Below are 25,279 nucleotides of genomic sequence, written 5' to 3' on the forward strand. Positions count from 1 at the left end.
GTTTCAAGTGGCCAGGCTGAGATTTGAACCCAAGTTCATCTGGCCTCATAACTACTGTATTATTCTGTGACTTGTCAACAGGTCTGTTCTGTTCTTCTTAGTTTCTCATGCAACTCATTGCCTCCGCTTCCCTTTTCATTGTCAGAATTTAGTATTTCTTGAAATTTAAAGTCTGAGGACAGGGCCATTTTGTTATTGTGACATGAGTGTGTAACTGATTCAAAATGTTTTTTGAAAAAGAAGAAACTTGAAACTTTGAATAGATTCCTCCCCTTCCCTCACCCCATGTGGAAATGATCACCAAGTCTGGATTCCATGTCTAGATATTTCTTAAAGCTGTCCCTCGTCTAGCACCAGCCCCCAGTTCTCAGCTGGGGAACTTCTGGAGCCTTCTGGTTTGTTCCACATCTGGGTTTTCACCTTTCCCCCCCAACAATGAGCAATTAAATCAGAAATATGATCATTTTAGTTTCTCGCCGAAATTCCTTTAGTGGTTTTGTTGCCGTTAGGACATGATTCTTTCACTCAGTGGAGGTCCCCAGCCTTCTCCAGCACCTTCCACTTTCCCATGGCATCTGGAATCCAGCCATGGTTGAGCTCCTTGCAGGTCCCAAACTTTGTCATACTTTCACATGTCTGTGCTTTTTCCCTCCTAGAATGCTACTTTCCTATCTCCCATTTATTCCCTCATCTGCATGCCTACCTGTATTTCCGGTGTGAGTCTGATTAGCCTAATCTGATTAGATGCTTTTTCCCTCTGTGCTCACAGAACTCTGCACATGCCTCCTCATAACCCATAGCTGTCCAAATTGTGGATGGTTGGGGAACAGGTAATCTGTGAGCTCCCTGAGGGCAGGGATTGTAGCCCCATCATAGAACTCGACACTTTGGAGGCACGCAGGCTGTTTCTGTTAGATGAATGAGAGTTGAAAGGGTTTCCTGTTCCATCATCTGTCCTCCACTCCATTAGAAATCTCTCTTTCTTTTCTCCTTTGAGGTAAAAAGTTCATTGTGGAAGAAAATGGATGGTGGTGAAAACGACATTATGTAGATCCAGCAGGAAGGCAAAATTCAGAAGAGACCAGAGATGCAGCTGTGCTAGGAAAAAGTGCTAGTTAAAAACTTGGGCCAATCACTTCCCTTCTTTGTATTGTGGCTTCTAGGAGGATGGGAAATTGGACATCATGATTGCTGAGGTTCTTTTAGGTCTATGAATACTAACCTACTCACACCTGTTATCTCTTTGTATTATAGCTTTTGGGGTATATATTGTGCAAGGATAGCGAACTTCCCAAAAGATCTAGGACCTATAATTTCCTAATCATGATAGCTAGTACAAATCTCATTTTAAGTATGTAGGATTATCATGTCTTTTGAGACTCTCTTTTAAAAGCTTATCTATTCTTTCTTCAAATTGTTAAACAAATGACATGTTAACATAAGTAGTAGAACTTTAAGATACCCTACCATGTCAAACTATATACATCAAAATGGATGCAAACTAATTCAATGAAGATACTTTGGGAGGCTATTTCCATGAGACTGCCTTTGCTTATAATATGTTTGGAACTTGTTCAGAATTATCCTCGAGCACTTGCACATTCATTTCTTTAACATTGGTAAATCTGTGTCTTCATAGGACAGATTTGTGAACAAAGAGGGTGATTGAACTGTTACTGTTTTATTTATTTATTAGTTTACTTACTCTGCTTAAGAAAGTAGTATATGTTCATTTAGATGTGGGAGCATAGACTAAAAATGAAAGTTCACGGTAGCCCAGTGAAACATTAGTCAGTCCTTGGAAGAAAACACTAAAAATCATGGGGTTTTAGAGCTTGAAGGTGATAAGAGGTTCAGAATTCTCATCCAATACAAAAATGTTTTTTCTCACTCCCTTGCCAGTGCCCTGGGATGGAGTTTATATGTCAGGAAGTGTGATGTCTGAGTTCATTTAAGTAAACAAAGCCCCCTCATGCTATCTTTTCATTTATCTTGGAAGTAACTAAAGAGCTCCCCTTATTTCACTGGAGTGTTACTTTGGTATATTTTTTCTAATTTTAAAAATATCTCACATGTATATCATACGTAAGATTGAGGTCCTACTGTATATGCCTTGCATGTAGCCTTTTTTACTTAGTATTGTATGATGAGTACATTGCCATTCATTAAGTATATTTTAAAACATGATTTATTTTTATTTTTTAAATATATTTTTATTGTTTTCAGAGAGAGAGAGAGAGAGAGAGAGAGAGAGAGAGAGAGAGAGAGAGAGAGAAACATCCATTTGTTGTTCCACTTATTTATGCATTCATTGGTTGATTTTGGTTGACTCTTGTAGGTGCCCTGACTGGGGATGGAACCCGCAACCTTGGTGTATTAGAATGATACTCTAACCAACTGAGCTACCCAACCAGGGCTCTATTGTCTTCTTAACAGTAGTGTCTGTTTGTGACTATTTTGATATATGTTTAATGATGAAAATATAATTAAAACATATTTGTCAGTTTGATAAGTTAAACTGTTCTTTCATTGTGGAATTTTTAGTGAGGTTGAAAATTTTCACATATTCTTCACCTTAAATGTTGTTCTTTTGCCTCAGATTCTGCTTTGTTTGATATAAATATTGCCATCCAAAATTTCTTTTCCTTTATGTTTTCTAGGTACGTCTTATCCTTCCTTTAATTTAGATTTCTGAGTCATTTGGTTTTAGATCTGTCCTTTTTATTTTTTAATAAATATATTTTTATTGATTTCAGAGAGGAAGGGAGAGGGAGAGAGAGATAGAAATATCAATGATCTGAGAAAAACATTGATCGGTTGCCTCCTGCACGCCCCACACTGGGGATCAAGCCTGCAACTTGGGCATAAGCCCTGACCGGGAATCGAACCATGACCTCCTGGTTCATAGGTCAAAGTTCAACCTCTAAGCCACACAGGCCGGGGTAGGCCTGTCTTGTAAACAGCATATATTCGAATGTTGAGAATCTTTGTCTTTGTTGTGGAGGTTTCACCCATTCACATTTATTGCCATATTTGATAGGTTCTGTAAATCGAAATCACATTCTCTATGATATTGTTATATGGATAGCTATTGTTTTTTTCCCTAGTGATTTAAAAGGCACACATAGTTGTTTTTTTTTAATTAAATCTTTATTGTTCAGATTATTACATTTGTTCCTCTTTTTTCACCCCATAACTCCTCTCCTCCCAGTTCCCACCCCACCCTCCGCCCTCACTCCCCACCCACTGTCCTCATCCATAGGTGCACGAGTTTTGTCCAGTCTCTTCCCGCATCTCCCACACCCCTTCCCCCCCCCCAAGAATTGTCAGTCCATTCCCTTTCTATGTCCCTGATTCTATTATAATCACCAGTTCATTCTGTTCATCAGATTATTTATTCACTTGTTGATAGATGCATATTTGTTGTTCATAATTTGTATCTTTACCTTTCTCTTCTTCTTCCTCTTCTTAAAGGATACCCTTCAGCATTTCATATAATACTGGTTTGGTGGTGATGAACTCCTTTAGCTTTTCCTTATCTGTGAAGCTCTTTATCTGACCTTCAATTCTGAATAATAGCTTTGCTGGATAAAGTAATCTTGGTTGTAGGTTCTTGGTATTCATCACTTTGACTATTTCTTGCCACTCCCTTCTGGCCTGCAAAGTTTCTGTTGAGAAAGCAGCTGACAGTCGTATGGGTACTCCCTTGTAGGTAACTGAGTTTCTTTCTCTTGCTGCTTTTAAGATTCTCTCTTTGTCTTTTGCTCTTGGCATTTTAATGATGATGTGTCTTGGTGTGGTCCTCTTTGGATTCCTTTTGTTTGGGGTTCTCTGTGCTTCTTGGACCTGTAAGTCTATTTCTTTCACCAGGTGGGGGAAGTTTTCTGTCATTATTTCTTCAAATAGGTTTTCAATGTCTTGCTCTCTCTCATCTTCTGGCACCCCTATAATTCTGATGTTGGTAAGCTTGAAGCTGTCCTAGAGGCTCCTTACACTATCTTCATATTTTCTTCGGATTCTTTTTTCATTTTGCTTTTCCAGTTGGGTGTTTTTTGCTTCTTCGCATTTCAAATCTTTGACTTGATTCTTGCGCTCCTCTGGTCTGCTGTTGGGAGTCTGTATAATATTCTTTATTTCAGTCAGTGTATGCTTAATTTCTAGTTGGTTCTTTATCACAACATTGAGGGTCTCATTAGATTTCTTGAGGATCTCACTACATTTATCGGCAGTTTTTAGAAAATTATTGAAAGACCTTAAAAGTGTGGTTTTGAGGTCTATATCTTCCATTTCTGACATTTGCGTCCTGTTTCTTTGTCTCTGCATTTTTTATGCTTTCTTGGTGCACCCCCTAGTGGTCTTTGTGCGCAGTCTTGTTGTAGTTAAGCCTTGATTGTTGTAGGTAATACTAGAGGGGATTTGACCTCCAGGCCAAGTGGCTGTGAGAATCAGCTGTGTCTGCAGTGAGAGAACTTCTGTCCTCTCGGGAGGTGCTAATCTAGCCTTTGCCTGAGGCTATCCGGCAAATGGCTCTGTGCAGGGCTTGGGTGTGTGTCCCAGGGGATCAACAGGGCGGGCTGAGCGAGCAGTTATGGCTGCTCTCAGTCCCGTCCCCAGAGGCTCTGCCTCTCAGTGTCCCAACAACCGCTGCAAACCTCGGAGAGAAAGCTGCCCTCGAGTTCCGACTGAAGCCAGACAGTCCCGCTTCTCCCGTTTGAGTCTGGGTCCCTAGAGACTCACCCGGATCTGGAGCTCAGAATCTGAGACTCCCTCCCGATTGAAACAGACAACCGCGCCCTCAGCTGCCAGCCCACTCTGCGCACCTCTGCACCTTTGTATTTTCCGCAATGCGCCTCCTCTGAGTCTCGGTATGTTATTTTCTTTCCTCCTAGTTGTAGAACTTCCACTCAGCCAGCCTTCCTGTGGTTCTGGATGATGTCCGTTCTGTCTTTTAGTTGTATTTTTGAAGTGGTTGCTCGAGGCAGCAAACTCCGGCATGAACCTATGCCGCCATCTTGGTTCTCCCTGCACACATAGTTTTTATTCTGTTGTTGCTAATTTTGTAGTTTATGAAAGTAAAATTGGTTTATTTGTTTCATTCAAATTAGCTCTGAAAGTTTATTTAAAAGGAGACATTCCAAAGGAGTCACAAGCAATGGTGCATCATTGGAATAAGTGTCCCGCTCATAAGTAGACTATACTGAAGGACAAACTTATTTTATTGCAAGTGTGATACTTCTAGGTTAAAAAATAGTGTTTTATAGTCAGGTCAGTTTAAAGAGCCTCTCTCCATCAGTCTGACCTTTTGGGTACTTCAAGACTAATTTAAAATAAAGATAACGATAACAATTTAAAAATCTTCATCTAAGCCCTCTTTCTCTGCTGCGTACCTGCCTTCTTTGTCACCACTCACTGTGTCTTTACTGTAAGGAGTGGAGAGCAACCAGCCATTGGAAGTGAGAGCAGTATGGTTTGGCAGAAAAAGCTCTGAATTGTTAGAACCTGGATAGGTCACTTTCCTTCTGGCTTCAGTTTCCACATCTGGAGGAAGTTTAAGAGGTGGGAACACATAATATCTGAGGTCACTTCTAATTTTGACCTTCAACAATTAAACATAGTTTATTAAGGACCTACTTGCGTAGCTTCAGTACTAGGTTCTATATAGAATGAGAAGCACAAAGCCAATCTATGTATTAAAAGAAAAGGAAAAAAGAAAAGATCCTAAGCTGATAAAAGATTCTGTACCTTGATCTGTGTGGTGCTTACATTGTTAATAGTATGTAAAAATTCACTGGGCTGTATGTGCCTTTAAGATACGGGTACTTTACTCACTTTAGTGTATTTTATACTTCAATAAATAGGAAAACTAAACAAAAAGAAAAGAAAAAGGAAGGAAGGAAGGGAGGAAGGAAGGAAGGAAGGAAAGGCAAACTATTAAGATGTTTAAGAAGAAAAGAAAAACTAGCCAGATGTTTAAAGGTTGTGATTTTGAGGCAGGATGATGTAATGGAGACCCGCAGGAAGTAGATAGTGAGGTTGAACCCTGACAGCATCAAATAGTAGCCTTGAAATCTTGTGCGCATTATTTAACCTTTTGAGACTCAGTTTCCTTAGTAAAAATAACATTTGTAGTTTCTACTTTATGAGACAGCCAGGGATAGTGAATGAATTATATAAGGCACATTAAGCACCTGGCAGGTAGCAGGTGATCAATACATATTTTTCAAAAGATGTAGTAAGAGGGTATTAAACAAACATATGACAGATTCAAAGAACTATAGGATTTTACATCATTCTTTTGAAATTACCCCCAAATAAATAGAATCCAGAAAGCCCGGTGTTAACTATGAAGAAAAGCTAGGCTCATATTTTTTCTGGTGACATTACAAATTTGTAATCTCGCCCTTGGAGACCCACCTGGCAATTTATAATAAAAATCACCTAGCTGAATATGGTCTTTAAAATGTTAATCCCATTTTTCAGATCATAACCTAAGAAAATAGCTCAAAAAGGAAAACCAAAATTTATGTATTTAAAAATGCTTTGTGACAGCATGGATGGACCTGGAGAGCATTATATTAAGTGAAATAAGCCAGTCAGAGAAAGACAAATACCATATGATTTCACTCATATGTGGAATCTAATGAACAAAATAAGCTAACAAACAAAATAAAAACAGACTCATAGATAGAGAACAGACTGGCAGCTGTCGGAAGGAGTGGTGCAGGGCTGGGTGAAAAGGTAAAGGGATTAAGCAACAATATACAATTCATGGGCACAGACAACAGTATGGTGAGTATCAGAGGGAAAGAGGAGTGGGGAAGGTAGAAGAGGGTATGGGGGATAAATGGTGACTGAAGAAAAAAAAATGGTGATGGAAGGAGACTTGATTGGGGTAGTGGACACATAATACAATATACAGATGCGGTATTATAGAATTGTACACCTGAAACCTATATAATTTTATTAACCAGTGTCACCTCAATAAATTCAATAAAAAAGAGAGAAAATGCTTGACTAGGTTATAATGCGTGGAAACAGCTATCTGCAAGATGACTAGTTAAACCATTTAGCAAAACAGTGGAATATTGCTGCATTTAAAAGGACAGGTATATGGATTAAGTAGATATATGGAGAATTCGAGCGAAAAATTAGAAAATTGTGCTCATAGTGAACACAAACACATAAAACCTATGTCTGTGCAATGACAAAGGTTGGAATGAGTTTAGAAAATCTCTGGCTATACGTGGGTGATCTATATGTTAATTTTTGGTTTATTATATAGTCCGTCCCTCCTTATTCACAGGAAATACTTTCCAAGACCCCCAGTGGATGCCTAAAACCATGAGTAATACAGAACCCTATATATGCTATGTTTTTCCTATACATACATACCTATGAAAAAGTTGAATTTATAAGTTAGGCGCAGTAAGAGATTAACAACAATAGCAACATTCATGATAAAAATAGAGCTCTTATGACAGTATACTGTAATAAAAGTTATGTGGGCCAAAACCGGTTTGGCTCAGTGGATAGAGCGTCGGCCTGCGGACTGAAGGGTCCCAGGTTCGATTCCGGTCAAGGGCATGTATCTGGGTTGCGGGCACATCCCCAGTAGGAGATGTGCAGGAGGCAGCTGATCGATGTTTCTCTCATCATCGATGTTTCTGACTCTCTATCTCTCTCCCTTCCTCTCTGTAAAAAATCAATAAAATATATTTAAAAAAAAAAAAGTTATGTGAATGGCTTTGGAGCCATTATGTAGTAAGAAAAGGGATCCTTGAACCTAAGCCTGCAATACCACAGCTGTCAATCTGATAACCAAGATGGCTTTATTTCTTGGACATATTTTTGGAAGTTTGCCTCCCCAATGCATTTTGGAAAGTAGTTTTTTAAAAAATGTATCTTTATTGTTGAAAGTATTACAGATGTCTCCTATTATTCCCCATTGACCCCCACCCCCCACCCCACCCTGCACCTCATCAGGCCTTCACCACACTATTGTCTGTGTCCATGGGTTATGCATAGATGCATATAAGTTTTTTGGTTAAGCTCTCCCTTCCCACTCCCCCACTCTCGCCTTCTGTCGTACTTGAGAAATGCTTATCCCAGAAATAATTGTCAGCTAAAACCAGAAATAATTGTCAGCTAAATACGGAGACAAAAATCCATGAGAGAAATTATTCTTTTTTTTAATTAAAAAATTATTTATTGAATGTATTGGGGTGACATTGGTTAATAAGGTTATATAGGTTACAGGTGTACAATTCTATAATACATCACCTGTATATTATATTGTGTGCTCTCTGCCCGAAGGCAGTCTCCTTCTATCACCATTTACCCTCTTCTGCCCCGCCCCCTCCCTCCTTTCCCTTTGGTAAACACAATACTGTTGTCTGTGTCTGAGATTTTTTTTTTTTTTTGCAAAAAGTGAAGGGGAGAAGTTGTTCTTAAAGTTTTCAAGTCCCCTGTTGGCTCCATTTCTTCCTCTCCCCCCCTCCCCCCAAGCTGGCATTGTTTCTTTTGTGATAAAGAAGGTTTTATGGATTTTGAAATGGTTTACAATTGCCTTATTTAGTTGCTCTTATTTCTTATGTCTCCCCAGAGGGTCACAAAATCTATCATTTAAAAGGAGGCAATGATGTGTTTTTAGTGCAAGGAGAGAATAGCCACTTTAGAGAGCTAACAGGGATGGAATGAATGGAGTCTGGCACCTATAGCCATGACATCCTAAGTCCTTTGGATCATCTCAGATGTCAGAAGCTTCACAGGGAAAATAGAATGAGCTGCTGCGCGGTGGGGTGCCTCCTTTTCACCACCTGAAAGTCCAAATCAACTCTTCAGTGGTGCTGAAGTGAGAAGACTGTCCGAGTGCACGGGAGAACATGGCGGCCCTGGCTGAGAAACCTTCCTCCTCTCCTTGGCCTTCCCTTCGGGCTGGCTCTTGGGAAGAGAATATCTTAGGGAAACAATGAAGGAATTTGCTAGGTGTGGAGGGGGCATCCAGGTGTTTGAGGGGTTGTAGGAAGCTTTGTGTCTGATGTATGTTTGTTGTCAAGGAAAAAATGTTTTAAAAATTATATTTTATTGATCTCAGAGGGAAAAGGAGAGGGAAAGAGCAATAGAAACATCAGTGATGAAGGAGAATCATTAATTGGCTGCCTCCTGCATGCCCCCCTCTGGGGATCAAACCCACAACCAGGGCATGTGCCCTGACCAGAAATCCAACTGGGACCTCCTGGTTCCTAGCTCAACACTCAACTGCTGAGCCACACTGGCTGGGATATCATGGAAAATTTTTGATCCCAGTTACAAAATATAAGGAGTGCTCCCCAAAAGTGGCCTGGCAGAATCACAGAGTTGGAAGGAGTCTTAGAATTTGACTAGTCCAAACCCTTAATTTTACCAAAGAGGAAACAGATTTAAGGAGAAATGGCTTGCCCAAGTTTACAGTCACGGGCAAAATCAAGTCTGTTGATGTGTGGCCATTTCTGTTCTTGCTCTACCTGGCTGTAATCCCCCACCTTCCACCATCACTTCATTAACGACCTTCTCTGCTGCTTCCAAGCAAAAGATCAGCCTTCAGACTAGTAAATGCAGTTGTTTGATGCAGAGTTTTTTTAAAGTCATCAGAGGTCTGAGTCAGCAAATAATGATCTATAGCATCAATCCCATCATCCCCTGTGTCTAGCAGAGGGAGAGAAGTTTACTTTCAAGAGCTCAAACTAGGTTTATATCCTAGGCCCACCCCTGAGATGGTGGATGACACTAAGCAAGTATTTAACCTCTTTGAACTTCAATATCATCGTTTTAAAAATGGAGGATCATAATCGTACCCATCTCTTGGGTTCCTTAGGTGAAGATTGAATCAGCTAGTCAGTTAGATTGGGGTCTGGTGTATAGTAAGTCCTCAATAAATGCTAGCTATTGTTATTACTACTATGAGGGTAGTTAGAACTATTTCTGTCAAAAATTGTAAGGAAATAAGAAAAATATTTTTTAAGGGAGAGATTGGTGCTCAGAAACACTTTCCTGGGATTGGAAAACCTGAACTTCCAGCAATCAGAAATCTTTTATGGGACTATTGTAGCTTTTTTCCCTGTAGCTTTACATCCAATGGCTATCTTAATTACCCCCAAATTTCAACTGTTGCTTATTTAAAAATTTTTTTCCTGATTTTAGTCTCTCTACTCAGTAATTTTTATAGCTTTGTTGAGGTATAATTGATATACAATAAACTCAGTATACAAAACAATTTGATTAGTTTTGATATACACATGAAACCATCACCAAAATCAAGACAATGAACACATGTATCACCAGGAAAATTTCATGTCCCTTTTGGGAATCTTGCCATCCTACCCCTTCTGGTCCCTCCTGGTCCCTCCCAACCCTCCACTCCTATTCATAGGCAAAACTGATTTGCTAGAATTTATATAAATGAAGTCATACAGTATGCTTGCTATTTGTCTGTCTTCTTTCACTTAGCATAATTACCATCCATGTTGACCAGTGTACAAATAGTTCATTTCTTTTTATTGCTCAGTACTCCCAAACTGGCCATAGTATGGAGTGAAAATAATTTTTAAATAATTAAAAATATTTATTGATTAAATATCTGTTTCCTGTTCTTCCCCCTCCCCCTATTTCATTGTTAATCCATATACATAGTAAAGAATATACAGCAATTGTAGGTCCCCTGAGAATAACACCCACTTATATTTCATATGCATATTTTTAAAATGGTGTCTATAAGCAATATTACTATTTATTTGAATGTCGAGATTAAATTTTTTCTGTCTTGTTGGCTCTCAGTATAAAGAAAGCATCCTTCCATTGGCCTCATCCAATGAATTGACTCAAATTCAATTGCATAAATATTTATACATAGTTTTCATTTTCATGGTGAAATATTTATTCTGCTCAGTCCTTTTTTGAAATTGTAGACAGTGTGTTCCCAATTCCCTCTCAGCTGGAGCATAACATGAAATAAACTAAAAAATTGATACAGCAAAAGTAATACATTTGCAAGATAATGAGAGATCATTTGGGAGGCAAGTCCATTTTTGTAATGATTTTTTTGCCAACATCATAGTATCTTTCAACTATTGACATTCCTGCATCTGGGAAGAAAGAGGATAAAAGTTCCCATTCAAAATGCCTGTTCAAGTTTGGTGTAAGATTTAATTTCTTCATCTATCACCATGTCACCAGCCCTATGAATACTATAGATCATGCCTCAGTGCCAGAAGTACGGAGACTTGGCAGTGTAGAGGGTAGCATTTAGCCAGAGGGAATCATAAAGAAGACCGAGAAAACAAACATTACCCATTCTGCATCTCAAACTTGTGTCCTGGGCAATTGTCCTGAGTGCACTCTACCCAAGAAGCCTGGGAGTGCAGGAGTTGAAAAATAGCCCGTAATGGAGATGTATATACTGACCTTAAAGATGCTGCAAGGATTCTAGTGGCAATAGATTTTATGGAGAACAATAAAAAGTAAGTGCAGTTTCTGTATTGGAAGATAACTTGGAGATTATTTGGTCCACACTTTTATGTTGCAGGTGACTTGCCCAAGGTCAAACAATAACTCACTGGCAGTACTGGGACTCGATCTGGTATTTATGAACCACACACTTGTGCCCTTCCTTGTTGCTACTTCTGTTCTGTTGGGGCTTGGCTGTTGGTGTGTAGGGTGTTGGAATACATGATTTGTTCTTGTTGGGCACCCCATGTAAAGGCCCCTTTTGCCTGGGACATTGTATCCTTGATGAGCTGTTCTTGAGATTATGTCTTCTTTGGGGTGAGTTTACTTTGCTGAATGGAAAGTTGTGCATGCTTGATTCTACCAGCCAGCTATGTGTCAGAAAGACCATGACAAGATGTAACACTTGTTTAATGGAGAAACTCATGGTTTTGATTGTCAAATGATTCCTATCATCAAGCAGTCTGGTAAAATCTTTCTACTTAGAAAAGACATAATTTTAATTCTTATAAGAGCTTGTACTATTTTTAAGCTCCCCTTTCCAAGTCTTAACGTCTAAGTCTAAATGCTGTAACATAGCCCATCTGTAACATATCTTCTCACACACAGGGATTCTCAGTGGGGGTGGGAAGACAACGGATAAAGATATCTTCTTTTACTGAAATCACTGATTTAGTCCAACGCCTTTATTTTTCAGATCTGGAAGTGGAAACGCAGAAGTTATAGACTTGTCTAAAGTCTTATAGTAAAGCATTTACGATGATGTCTTAGTCAGTTTGGGCTGCTATAACAAAACACCATAAACTGGGTAGTAGCACAAATTTATTTCTCACAGTTCTGGAGACTGGAAATCCAAGATGATGGTGTGAGCATGGCCGGGTTCTGGTGAGAGCCCTCTTCTGGGTTGCAGACAGCTGACATGTCTTTGTATCCTCACATGGAGAAAAAAGAATTAGCTAGCCCTCTGGCCTCTTCTTCTAAGGACACTAATTCCAGTCATGGGGCCTCCATCCTCATGACAGAATTAGATCCCAAAGACCCTACCCTCCAAATATCATCACATTGGGTCTAGAATTTCAACATATGAGTTTGGAGGGGACACAGTCAGTCCACAACAGATGAACACCCAATATCTTGTTCTGCACAGGATTATCTGTAGCAAATCTCTCTGAAACACTGTTCATGCCTCATTAGCATCTGTGATGATACCTAGCATGTGTCAAGCAGCTGCAATATCTAATAGGAGCAGGGCTGGCCAGAAGAATTTATTGGGAGAGGGTATCTCATAAACTGAACAATTGCATGTGAGTGTAACTGTGACACTGCAGACTGTACTGGGAAACAGCTTTCTTTTATGGAGGTGCATCAATTGTCTGTATCTTAACTGGTTTAGGAGAACAATTGGGTTATTGGTCTCACGACCAATGGCAAACAGAGCAATTTAGTTTCTCTTCAAGAGACTATTGCTTTGTTCCTCTCCAATCCAAATCAGACTGTCTTTCTTTATGCTCTAACAGCATGTAATTTGTATCTCTATTTAGCAGGTGAGTCATTTCCTCCTTCATCATGTTAGTGGTTCCCATGTTGATAATGTGGAGATGATTCAAAGAGGAAACTCACAGGAACACCCCCCCCCCCCCCAATGCCTAGCTTGGGAGGCACTGGATAAATCTTTGGAGTATAAGGGAAAATTATTTGATACCCTTAAAGGTAATAAACCCATACATTTTAAAAGAGACCTCATATAATTTAGTAGTAAGATAATTTTGTTCATAGTCTTGATAGTTCTGCTAATAGTATCTGAGATTATCCCCATTGACCAGAGTAAGAAATTGAAGGGAAGAAGTATTAATAGTTACCTGCACTGGAAGGATTAGGAATGAGAAACAGATATCTTCTCGTTTGGTCTGCTTCTGTTCACATGAGACCAGGACACAGAGACCCTGTTTTTCATTTCACAGAATAACAGAGAACAACATTTTGGGGGAAGAACGCATGGCTTTTAAAGTTAGTTGTGCCCTAAAACCTACTATTTTCAGTAACATTATTTAATGTGGAAGGAACGTGGTCAAGAATATAGTAACGTGTGATTTGTAATGTGTAGCATCGGAGAGCACTTTCTTTTCGGAAACATATTCTTGAGAAAGATAATTTTGGAAGTTGGCTACACATTTTCTGACCCCAATCCTGCTCTGTCTTCCAGTGCCATAACAAAGAGGACGCCATTGATTTATACAAATAAAAAAACATTACTATCAAGATTTAAAAGCACACATGTTATTATCTACATGTGCACAAAGAAAATCTCACGAGGCAGCTTCAGTTGGCAGACACTTATCTAGTCTCTTAGTGCTTTTCATTTATTCTTTGAGGCACACCGATGATGAAAGGCTTTTTAGTCTTCCCTCCTTATTTTTCACATTTCAGGAATCAGTGTGTCTCACATATGGTTTAGATTAAGCCTTGGAACTTACAAGGCACCTGGATGGGTATTGTCGCACCATTGGGCCAATTGAGTTTTTGAAGTTCCTTGGAGATGAAAATGCTGGGAACCTTCCCTTATTAATTGCACATTGAGTAGAACCGGTTCCTAGACTGTTCAACTGTTCTTGATCTCAGTGTCCTCATTTTCAGCTGCTCTTTTCAATAGTTGACTTTGGTAGTCCTCTTTTAGCATGATGACAGCTGACTTATTCATGGAGTGCTGCTAATAGATGTATGACAAACTCTGTTACTGTGGGGTGGATGCCGCAGACTTCCTGACCTTTAGAATCCCAACTGGAACTTTTCCAAAACCCAAGTATGTGATTTTCCATGGACATTCTCCAAGTCACTCTCATGCACATCTTGCTTTCTCTCGCCACTATAACTCGTAGTTTTACTATAACTAAAACTCAGAAGGTCCTCTATCATCCGCACTCTCTGTGCCAGTCTCTCGAGAACACATTGGGCATCAGATGACAGGAGAGGGGACCTCAGACCTGGATACAAGTATTTAGACTGAGGGAATGTTACTGAGAACTATTTTTTTTGAATTGGACAAAGCAAGGTACTATATCTACTCTGTGTACCATCCGTTGCTTTGCTGGATTTAGTTTGCATTTTTAGCACATTCTTATTGTCTATTTCTTTGATACTCAGGAAGACTTGACCAAGAGTGTGCTTTTGTCACTGTGATTTCTTTTCTTTTTTTTTTTTTAATATATTTTATTGATTTTTTACAGAGAGGAAGGGAGAGAGATAGAGAGCCAGAAACATCGATGAGAGAGAAACATCGATCAGCTGCCTCCTGCACACCTCCTACTGGAGATGTGCCCGCAACCCAGGCACATGCCCTTGACCGGAATCGAACCTGGGACCTTTCAGTCTGCAGGCCGACGCTCCATCCACCGAGCCAAACCGGTTTCGGTGTCACTGTGATTTCTTATGAAGAATGAGGGATTCAGGAGATTGGGGAGGGTCTGTGTTCCCACGGCCTCAGTGGCAGTCTCTGCCAAGTTACCACGTTAATGAAGCGAGCACCTACCTCTGTTAGGGAATCACTCATGAGGACTAGCACCTGTAGATAAGGCAGTGTTGCATAATAGAGAAAGTAAAGGCTTGTTTTCCTTTTTCTTTTTAGAGTTTAGGTTTATGTATTTACTAGAGGCCTGGTGCATGGATTTGTGCACTGGTGGGGTCCCTCAGCCTGGCCTGTGCCCTCTCACAATCTAGGACTCCTCAGGGGATGTTAGACTGCCAGTTTTGGCCCAATCCCCAGAGGCCTGCAGGAATCAGCCAAAACCCGCAGTCTGACATCCCCTGAGGGATGTAGTAGTGGGCCAAGCAGCAGGCAGCCAGGGGGGAGCCCAAGCCCTGGAACTGCACTGCTCCTGCTCATCCCGCCCCCCTGCGCCTCCTGCCACCACTGGATCAAACTTTTAATAAGTTCTTTAGTAGGAAAAGAGGGAGGAGCTGAGCCATCCTGTGGCTCTTCACCTGCAGTTCGGCATTCCTAGGACCAGACTCTTGGAGGCTGGATGAATGTAAACGACAGTGTGTAGATGAAAAACTAAACCTTTCTCTTCAAGTTTTTGGTGTGAGAAGAACAAATTAGATTATTAATAATCATGTGGAGGTATGAGCTGAAAGTCTACTTAGCTTCATTATTAAAACAAGAGTGGTTTGGACAAGCAGCTTTTTGGCTTCTTCTCGAATCTCTGTCTGGTTCATCCTTCTCGCCTCCACTCCAGCCTCCACCAGGTCCACAAGGGCGACCCAGAAGACCTACAAGGTGTCCACCTCTGGACCCCGGGCCTTCAGCAGCCGCTCATACTCCAGTGCACCGGGCACTCGCATCAGCTCCTCGTCCGTCCTTTTCCCTTGTGGGCAGTAGCTACTGAGGTGGCCTGGGCACCAGCATGAGTCTGGCCGGGGGTTACAGTGGGGCTGGGGGTATGGGGAGCATCACAGCTGTCCAAGTGAACCAGAGCCTGCTAAGCCCCCTGAAGCTGGAGGTGGACCCCAACATCCAGGCCATGCACAACCAGGAGAAGGAGCAGATCGAGACCATCAACAACAAGTTTGCTTCCTTCATCGATAAGGTGCAGAGCCTGGAGCAGCAGAATAAGATTCTGGAGACCAAATGGAACCTCCTGCAGCAGCAGAGGACGACTCTCAGTAACATGGACAACATGTTTGAGAGCTACATCAACAACCTTCGGCGGCAGCTGGACACGCTGGGTCAGGAGAAACTGAGGCTGGAAGCAGAATTTGGCAACATGCAGGGACTGGTGGAGGACTTGGAGAATAAGTACGAGGAGGAGATCAGCAAGCGCGCAGAGATGGAGAATGAATTTGTCCTCATCAAGAAGGATGTGGATGAAGCTTACATGAACAAGGTAGACCTGGAGTCCCGCCTGGAAGGGCTGACTAATGAGATCAACTTCTACAGGCAGCTGTATGGAGAGGAGATTCGTGAACTGCAGTCCCAGATCTCCGACACATCTCTGGTTCTGTCCATGGACAACAACCACTCTCTGGACCTCAATGGCATCATCGCTGAGGTCAAGGACCAGTACGAGGACATCGTCAACCGCAGCCAGGCTGAGGCTGAGACCATGTACCAGATCAAGTATGAGGAGCTGCAGACGTTGGCTGGAAAGCACAGGGATGACCTGCATCGCACGAAGACTGAGATTTCTGAGATGAACTGGAACATAAGCCAACTCCAGGCTGAGATCGAGGGCCTCAAAGGCGAGAGGGCTTCCCTGGAGGCTGCCATCGCTGATGCCAAGCAGCGTGGGGAGCTGGCCATCAAGGATGCTCAGTCCAAGGTGGCTGAGCTGGAGGCCGCTCTGAGAAACGCCAAGCGGTACATGGCCCGGCAGCTGCGCGAGTACCAGGAGCTCATGAATGTCAAGCTACCTACCGCAAGCTGCTGGAGGGCAAGGAGAACCCGCTGGAATCAGGGATGCAGAACGTGAGTCTCCACACCAGGACCACCAGCGGTTACTCGGGGGGGCTGAGGACCCCATCTATGGGAACCTCAACTATGGCCTGGGCTTCCAGGCCAACTTGGGCTCTGGCGGGAGCTCTGGCTGCTTCAGCTGCACCAGCTCCTCCAAGACGGTGGTTGTGAAGAAGATTGAGACCCGCGATGGGAAGCTGGTGCCTGAGTCATCTGATGTCCTTCCCAAGTGAATGATGACTGCGGGCCCTCCTGTCCTCCAAGCCTTGGGAAAGGAGCTGTGCCCGGAAGCTGCGGGCCCAGGAAGCCCGCCTGAGGCTCAGCCCCAGTCCTCGGCTCACCCTTGGGGTGGGGGAGTTTACCGCCTGGGGGACTGCCTCTTTCCCGTGCCCCCAGCTAAGAGCCAAATGAAGTGTTGTTTATTTCTCCCCAAAATAAAGTCTCAAATGGCTCTGCCAACTCTAGAAAGAAAGAAAGAAAGAAAGGAAAAATGAAAGAAAGAAAGAAAGAAAGAAAGAACAAACAAAAAACAAGAGTGGTTTGGAATAATGGGGATTTCACCCCGCTTTTATTTAGACGGCAAAGAAAATTTATTAAGGATGTCAAGGAAGACCATGCTGGCGATTTAGCCTCCAAAGCTACCCCCTGCATGCTAAAAGACGGACAAGAAAATTTAAGTGGCTGAGCATAAGACGAGGAGATGGAAAGCCAAGTTATAAACTCATTTCAACCCGTGGCCTGCAGGCTCTGGGGTAACATTTGTTGTCAAGGATGGAAAACAACTCAGATGCAGGTCCATGTGATTATTCTACTTTGGCATTGCTGCCTTTCTGCCAACTACAATTCCATTTAGACATAGATTAATTAGCCAGGCGGGAGGGAAGTGCGCTCTGGGAGATCAAAGCCAGAAGGGGCAGGGCTGCAGCTGCAGCCTGTAGAGGGCGCTGCCAGGGGGCTGGAGAGAACCCACTGGGCCGACCCACTGGAACAGGAAACCCACAGGATCCTGGGGGCAGTGTGTGGATACCCGTGGACTCCAAACCTCTATAGCGATGCACCTCATTCTCCTGCTGACCTTGTTAATGGCAGTGCCTCAGAGAAAACCTCCAAACTGAGGTGAAGGAAGACACAAAAATGTGACAGGTCAGCTTCAGCCTCCAGGAGGTTGTCCCCATGAAGAAAGGGCTAGTGGCTGCAGGCCTGAGTGGGTTCAGTCTCTCCCTTTGGCCGTGTGTCAACATGCTGCACCTTTTTAAATTCTTGCAGTAAAACGGGCACAGTAGTTCTTTTTTTTCGCTATTACTCGAAGTAGAAAGACAGGTGAGATTAAAATCTGAAAACTCTTGGGAAAGACGGGCTCTGCGGTAATTAACTGAAGATAGCATGATTAACACATTGAACAGGAGGGCGCAATCCCTTTTCCAGGATATTTCCCTTGCTGTTGCTTCCAGAGTGCCTCGCTTGTTATCTCTTTTCCATCTGTTTTTTATCTTCCTTGACACATCTATGTCCTCCAGTGGAATTCCTTCGAGGCCGGGCTGCTGTGGGGGCACGTGGTGTGGCCGAATCTCTCCTGCCTCATTCTGCTGGGAAGACAGGAGGGCGTTGGGCCCGGGGCGGGCGGGCGGGGTTGGGGCTGCTGTCCGCTGCCCCGCGGGCCGGCGTGCACGCCCACCCAGCCCGGAGCCGAGCGGAGCGGAGCTGAGCTGAGCTCCGCAGCAGCAGCGGCGGGGCAGCGGTGGCTGCGCGGGGCCGGGGCGGAGCGGCCGCGCTGCGGGCTGGTCCTGGGAATCTGGCTCTCCTGTCCGCCTCCGGATTCTTTCGGGACGTGCGCTCCCTTTCCTTCCCCCGTGGAAAACTTCCAGGAGGGCTTGCTGTTTTTTTAAATCATTGCATAGAACCATCAGACGAAACCCTGGTGCGCCGAGCGCGGTCCTTTCAGAGGGGGCAGCACTTCAGCTCCTGCCCCACCTGGCAGCCGGGGCCCCAGTGCCGCTCCAGCCGCGGAGCCCAGCGGCCGGAGTTGGGTAGGACGCAGCGCGCGGGCGGCGGGCACGATTCTTTCTTGCGAGGTTTGCTCTTTCCCTCTCCTATTTTTTTTTTTAATATTCTTTATCAAGTAAATATGAGTCCTCCGCTTTGCTTTTACACACACTTCTTCATGGCTTTCACTATTTATTAAACCTTGATTCTGTGAGTTTTTCTTTCTTTCTTTCTTTCTTTCTTTTTTTTTTTAAACAAGTGCTTTTTATTTTACCCGTTAAGATAGGGAAGGGAGAAATACCACTCTAATTTTGGGGCAATACTTTATGCGTTGTATTTTAAATCCTAAGTGATTTAAAATGTTACCACCTACATTTAAGACATGGAAATTCACAGGGGCTACCTCCCATTTCTTTTCTTTATTTTATTTTGTATTTTTTTGTATTTTAGAGTCCTTTCCATTTCAAGCAGAGAAGCCGAAGTATTTTTACCCAGTAGAGGAATGATGTAGTTCCACCCATAACCTTCTTTTCTTATATGCTTCCAGGTAAGTGAGTCTGTTAATCATACATTACTTAAGAAATGAGCTTTGCATGGTTTGATTGAACTCAGTATTCTGGCTATGTTTGAAATATGTTAATTTCATTTCTCTCTCAATAGTTTGATGAATAGCAAATTATTTTAAGATATGAGTACTTTTTCAAAGTAATGAAATTACTTGGCTGCTTTGAATCCTTTTATTCATTTTGTAAAGCCATGTAATCTACATTTGACTTTACCAACTTCTTCAGAATTTCTCTCTTCCCAAAGTGGCAAATGACTTAAACCAGTCATGTACTTAGAAGAACAACATGATTCTTTAAAAAATCTGTTCACTTGAATAGGAACATTTGTTCTCCTTTTGGAAGTTGTGACAGAATATTAAGTTTTCTCAAATATTTAGCCCATCATTTTTGACCATGCCACACAATAATAATTTAAATAAAATGGCTTAGGAAATTGAAGAATGATCATCCTTTCTAATATAACATCAGAGGGGTATACTTTCTAGAACTCTGGGAGACTCGTCCCCTAATGGATTACATGGTTGGTTTTAGTGTGGGGACCAGTGTGAATCTCTGGAACGTTGCTTTAGTTCTGCTCTTGTAACCAGTAATTTTGTGTTTCTCTGCAATAAGATATTTTATTACATTTGGCAAAACTAAACTTTTAAAAAAAGGAACCTTGGGGACATCATAGATGTTGAAATGCAGCAGCATGAATTGGGAAGTTATAAATATGGTTCTTATTTTCAGCAGAGCAAACCTTTCTTGGTTTTCTTCAGAAATTAGTCAGTAGACATCATAATGAAAATAGGTAAGCTGTGCTCAGCATATGCTTATCACCAAGAAAACTCCCTTCGCTCTTCCTCTTCATTTAACAAGCTTCAGTGGAGGTTTTGTTCATGATTTTGTATTTCTTGTTTTCACTTGTTACACTGGTTATGATTAAAACATGGAAGTCAAAACATTTGATTTTGTATTAATGAAGTGCTTTGTACTAAAACAATAGAGTATGAGGAGTTTAAAAGGGCTTGCGTCTGAGTTGCTAATAATAGAAAAATAAAAACAACCTTGGCCAGAGGTTAATAATACACGCAAAAATAACCAAAGAATAATTTTTCACAAATTCTTTTCTGAGTAGAAGGTCAGGAGGTTAAGAAGACTGAGTGATGCAGGGCCAACCTGTGGGGCATATGGAAGTGCTCTAATTTTAGGTTTTGTGATCTTTAATGTTTTTATAAATGACTTGGATGATGTAGAAGAGAACAATGTCATTAGAATACAATGTAGACTATAATTATTAAAACCTTGAGATAACTGTATGAAAGAACCAAAGTAAACTATTGAGGTCTACTTCGGCCAATGCAACGTTAAAGGATGTTTGTGCTCTAATATGAAGCTATTAGAGTAGCAAGACAGGAAACGCTTGTGGGGGCCGGGTGGGAAGTAAAAGGGCAGGGCTGGACATCACAAGGTGGGTTTTAGTGATGGTCACAGTGCTGTGGATCCCCTGGCGGAGACACAGGATGTTACAGACAGAGAGCCGAGTCTCCACCAGGGCAGTGTTAGCTTGGGAAAGTCCGTTTTCCAGGAGTTGCTCCTATTGACTGAGTCTTTTATAGACTCAGAGTGTGGACCTTCAGCAGACCTGCAAGCAATAAACGATAAATTGGGAAAAGTGTCAGGCTTGTTTCTCCCTCTGGTGGGCAGAAAATCCATACCAGTGTATGGTGGTCATGGAATGCAATCAAGGACAGGTTTGATTGTGAAATGGAATTTTTGGACTGGAACCTGGTTTCTGTGTCTGCCGGAATCGAAGAATGAGTCCACGGACAGAAAGTGGTATACAAAGGTGGAGATTTATTGAAGGACAAGTACAGACTCCCACATGGGGAGAGGGAAAGAGTCCCACAGAACGGACTCCCACGTGAGGAGGGGAAAGGGTCTCACTGAGTTCCTTTTTCCTATGGCTTATAAAGGCTGCAGATCGTGGTCCCTGGATATTCCCTCTGATTGGTCACTATTCCCTTAGACTGGTTACTATAGTAACTCCTGGGCTCAAAGGTCAAACCTCACATGTCCCATGTGAGGTTCTCTCTGCCTCCTTCCTTATGGTTTTCCTATTCCCTTTGGGCTTTCTTCTTCTCCTTCTGGATGAAGGGCTTCCTTGTCTTTATTTTGTAAATATAGACCTTTTGCTGTTCCCAGCTCCCTCATTCTATGGAAATGTACTTGTTGCAGCTTTTCAGCTTTCCTTTCTATGGAAATATACCTTCTGCTGCTCTGCAGCCCTGTGCTTCCTCCATGGTCCCCTTAATTTCCGAAATTTCTAAAACTGCCCCATTTTACCCCTAAAATTCCTGTTTCAATTGTTTGATCCAAATATTTAATAACAGGCCATAAAAGGTTTGCAATACGTACAGCAAGCATGTCAAACTTGCAGCCCAAAACGAATATTTTTGTGGCCCAGCCAATATAACAGTATGTAAGAAACTTTTGAATAAAAATTTCGTAACTTATTTTTTACAATATCCTGTTATACATAATTATTAATAACGAACTACAATAATCATGTTGCATTCATTTCCCTTACGCACCTTAATGTGCAGGCGCACCATTTCTCTCCACTAATACTAGCAGCGAATATTTTAGCAGCGATTGCCACGTCATTAGTTTTGGACTGACTTGTTTGGTGTGGACAACAGGAAATATTTCACTTTTGGAGAATAAGAAAAATAGGTTTATTTGTGTTACGCTATTAATTTGTGCAATTATTCAGTGTCTGGTAAGTTAATGTTCAAGAAAAAAATATTATTTTTTATTAAAATGTCCTATTCTATGTTAACGATTATTCATTTATCTCAGCCCTTTATATTCAGCATGTCTCTATCAAAATAAACTTACGTTTCTATGAAAATTGAAGCTTTTGTTTTCTTGCGGCCCACATAAACTTAAACCTTGTTTATTTGACCCGTGTTAGCCTTTGATTTTGACATGCTTGACGTACATCCTTGTGTCCTGCACACGTCCTTCACAGAGACTGTTCAACCATGGTTTCTTCTCAGTGAATTGCTACTCATCATGTTTTTACCCCATCTTGTTGGTATTTCTTTTTTTTTTTTAAAGTATATTTTTATTGATTTTAGAGAGGAAGAGAAAGAGACAGAGAGATAGAAACATCAATGGTGAGAGAGAATCATTAATTGGCTGCCTCCTACACACCCCCTACCAGGGATCGAGCATGCAACTTGGGCATGGAACCGTGACCTCCTTGTTCATAGGTCGACGCTCACCATTGAGCCACACCGGTGGGGCATGTTGGCGTTTTGTTTCTCTCTATCCCAGTGGTTCTCAACCTTCCTAATGCCGCGACCCTTTAATACAGTTCCTCATGTTGTGGTGACCCCCAATTTCATTTTTACAAATTGAACATAATTAAAGCATAGTAATCAATCACAAAAACAGTATGTAATTATATATATGTTTTCCAATGGTCTTAGGTGACCCCTATGAAAGGGTCGTTTGACCCCCAAAGGGGCCGTGACCCACAGGTTGAGAACCACTGCTCTATCCTAAAATGCATCCACATTTCCACACATCCTTAATCCTGGTCCTCTTGTCAAGGGAAAGGTATACTGTTGTGTTGCAACCTGTGCTCCTGGTCACACCCTGTCAAGTCTCCCACCTTCCATCTCTCTCTCTCTTGCCTGTCCCTCCCCCACTCATTGTGACTGCTAGAAGCTGTGTTGGTCGCCAAACTCTTTTTTTCTACCTGGAATACTTTCTTCCTTCCCATCCTCCCACCCCCAACCCAAGGAACTTTTACTCATCCTTCAGCAGCCATCTGTGGAGCATTCCTGTACAGGTATCTCAACACATAGAACAGCGGTCGCCAACTGGTGGTCCTCGGACCACTGGTGGTCCGTGAGGTCCGAAAGGTTGGCGACCACTGACTTAGAAAAAGCTCCTGGCGCCTATGAGACACTGAAGAAAGGAATGAATGGGTGACAGGGTGAGTGAGTGAGTGGAAAAGTGAACAAAGGTATGTCCTGGACCTGAACGTGCCTCTTTTTATTCCCTTAACCCCTTCCATACTCTTCTATACTGGCACGTGTCATTGCATTATCATTACTGTTTGCACGATGGTCTCTCGGACTCAGACTTGAGCAGGGCACAGATCTCGGTCTTCTCATTTTCATGGTCTGGTTAGTTCCTGTGTAGTTCCTGGGGAATAGAAACTCTGCAGACAGTAACCTTATAGGTCTTTGCAGTTCTGTGAGCCCCTGTGATAGACTACCAGATAAAATAAAACAGTAGTAGATTCAATATTTTTTGGAAAGAAGCAGGTATTGTAAGTAAATACTAATACAAAACTATAATGTAGTAACTTGGCAAGTTGCTCATATTTGAAAAAGCAGAGACTTGAGTAGATCACTGTTTGATAAATGGCCTTCTTTTGGTTGTGCTGTAGGCTTTGAAAGTATTTCCATATAATGGAATGAGGTGTGACATCAGGTCTGTGGGCTTTTAATGAGTTTCAGCATTTGCTGCTAGGCTTTTAGTGCGTACCTCAGCCATAATTTGCTTTTAGCTACTCCGGCCAAGGGCCAGGAGATTCATATTGGCACCAGAATGGGTATCCAGTGATGCCTGACTTCCGGTGGGTTTTCATTTCTTCTTTTGATTGACACTTAATTAGGACTTGTGTTATTTTCTTTTCTGTTCCTTTGAGGCTCTGCATATTGAGATTCCCTCTTCATCGAGTTGGTATCTCGCCTCTGAGGCTGTGCTTCACCCTCTCATGTCCACGTCTCGTTCTGCTGTCCCCTCTTGGCAGTGCCTCTCCTTCCTCTGTGTCCTCCTGACTGTTCCTTCTCTAGGACTCAGCTCTGAGAAGCCTTTCTAGAGCAGGGGTGGGCAAACTTTTTGACTCGAGGGCCACAATGGGTTCCCACAAAGGGTTCTTAAACTGGACTGGAGGGCTGGAACAAAAGCGTGGATGGAGTGTTTGTGTGAACTAATGTAAATTCAAAGTAAACATCATTACATAAAAGGGTACGGGTCTTTTTTTTCAATAGTTTTATTCATTTCAAAGGGCCGGATCCCGGCGTAGTTTGCCCATGGCTGTTCTAGAGCCTTGGCCTCAGGTGGGGCTGGGCCATTGTGTCCCTCTCGCGCCTTATTTTCCCTGTTGCTTACAGTTGTTTACCTGTTAGATATCTGTCCTTTGGCCACCGTCACCCTCCAAGGAGGCACTATCTCTGCATGGTCAGCATGTAGCATACGTTTATTCATATTCATACTGGAAAACAAATGTTTGAATGAACTTCCGGTATCTGAAAACCCTCATCAGAGCCTTGCAGTGTCAGTATTTTAACTTGCTGAGTGCTTCACAGTGTACCCATCTTTCCTCTACTTTCTTTTTTTTTTATTTTATTTTAGTAAATCTTTATTGTTCAGATTATTACATTTGTTCCTCTTTTTTTCCCCCCATAGCTCCCCTCCACTTAGTTCCCACCCCACCCTCTGCCCTTACCCCCCCCCCCCCCCCACTGTCCTCATCCCTAGGTGCACAATTTTTGTCCAGTCTCCTCCCGCATCTCCCACATCCCTTTCCCCACCAAGAATAGTGAGTCCATTCCCTTTCTATGTCCCTGATTCTATTATAATCACCAGTTCATTCTGTTCATCAGATTATTTATTCACTTGATTCTTAGATTCACTTGTTGATAGATGCATATTTGTTGTTCATAATTTGTATCTTTACCTTTTTCTTCTTCTTCCTCTTCTTAAAGGATACCTTTCAGCATTTCATATAATACTG

The 25,279-nt window shown here is 42.1% G+C and overlaps 1 protein-coding gene and 1 pseudogene across 15 annotated transcripts in view; both read left to right on the forward strand.

The window, feature by feature from the left end:
- The window catches only part of CSGALNACT1 (chondroitin sulfate N-acetylgalactosaminyltransferase 1), a 318,463-nt gene that overhangs the window by 134,796 nt on the left and 158,388 nt on the right, over window positions 1-25,279 (forward strand). For 12 of the 15 annotated variants that reach the window (XM_036300305.1, XM_036300299.1, XM_036300302.1 and 9 more), the window contains one exon: window positions 19,364-19,460. The gene's annotated coding sequence lies outside the window, so the exon portion shown is untranslated. Of the gene's footprint in view, window positions 1-18,682; window positions 19,003-19,363; window positions 19,461-25,279 lie in introns of those variants that run through there. The other 3 variants (XM_036300304.1, XM_036300306.1, XM_036300303.1) reach the window with 2 other exon arrangements.
- Window positions 14,196-18,199, forward strand: LOC118649833 (annotated as a pseudogene).

The sequence above is a fragment of the Myotis myotis genome, unplaced genomic scaffold, assembly GCF_014108235.1.
Source record: "Myotis myotis isolate mMyoMyo1 unplaced genomic scaffold, mMyoMyo1.p scaffold_m19_p_3, whole genome shotgun sequence".
Lineage (NCBI taxonomy): Eukaryota > Metazoa > Chordata > Mammalia > Chiroptera > Vespertilionidae > Myotis > Myotis myotis.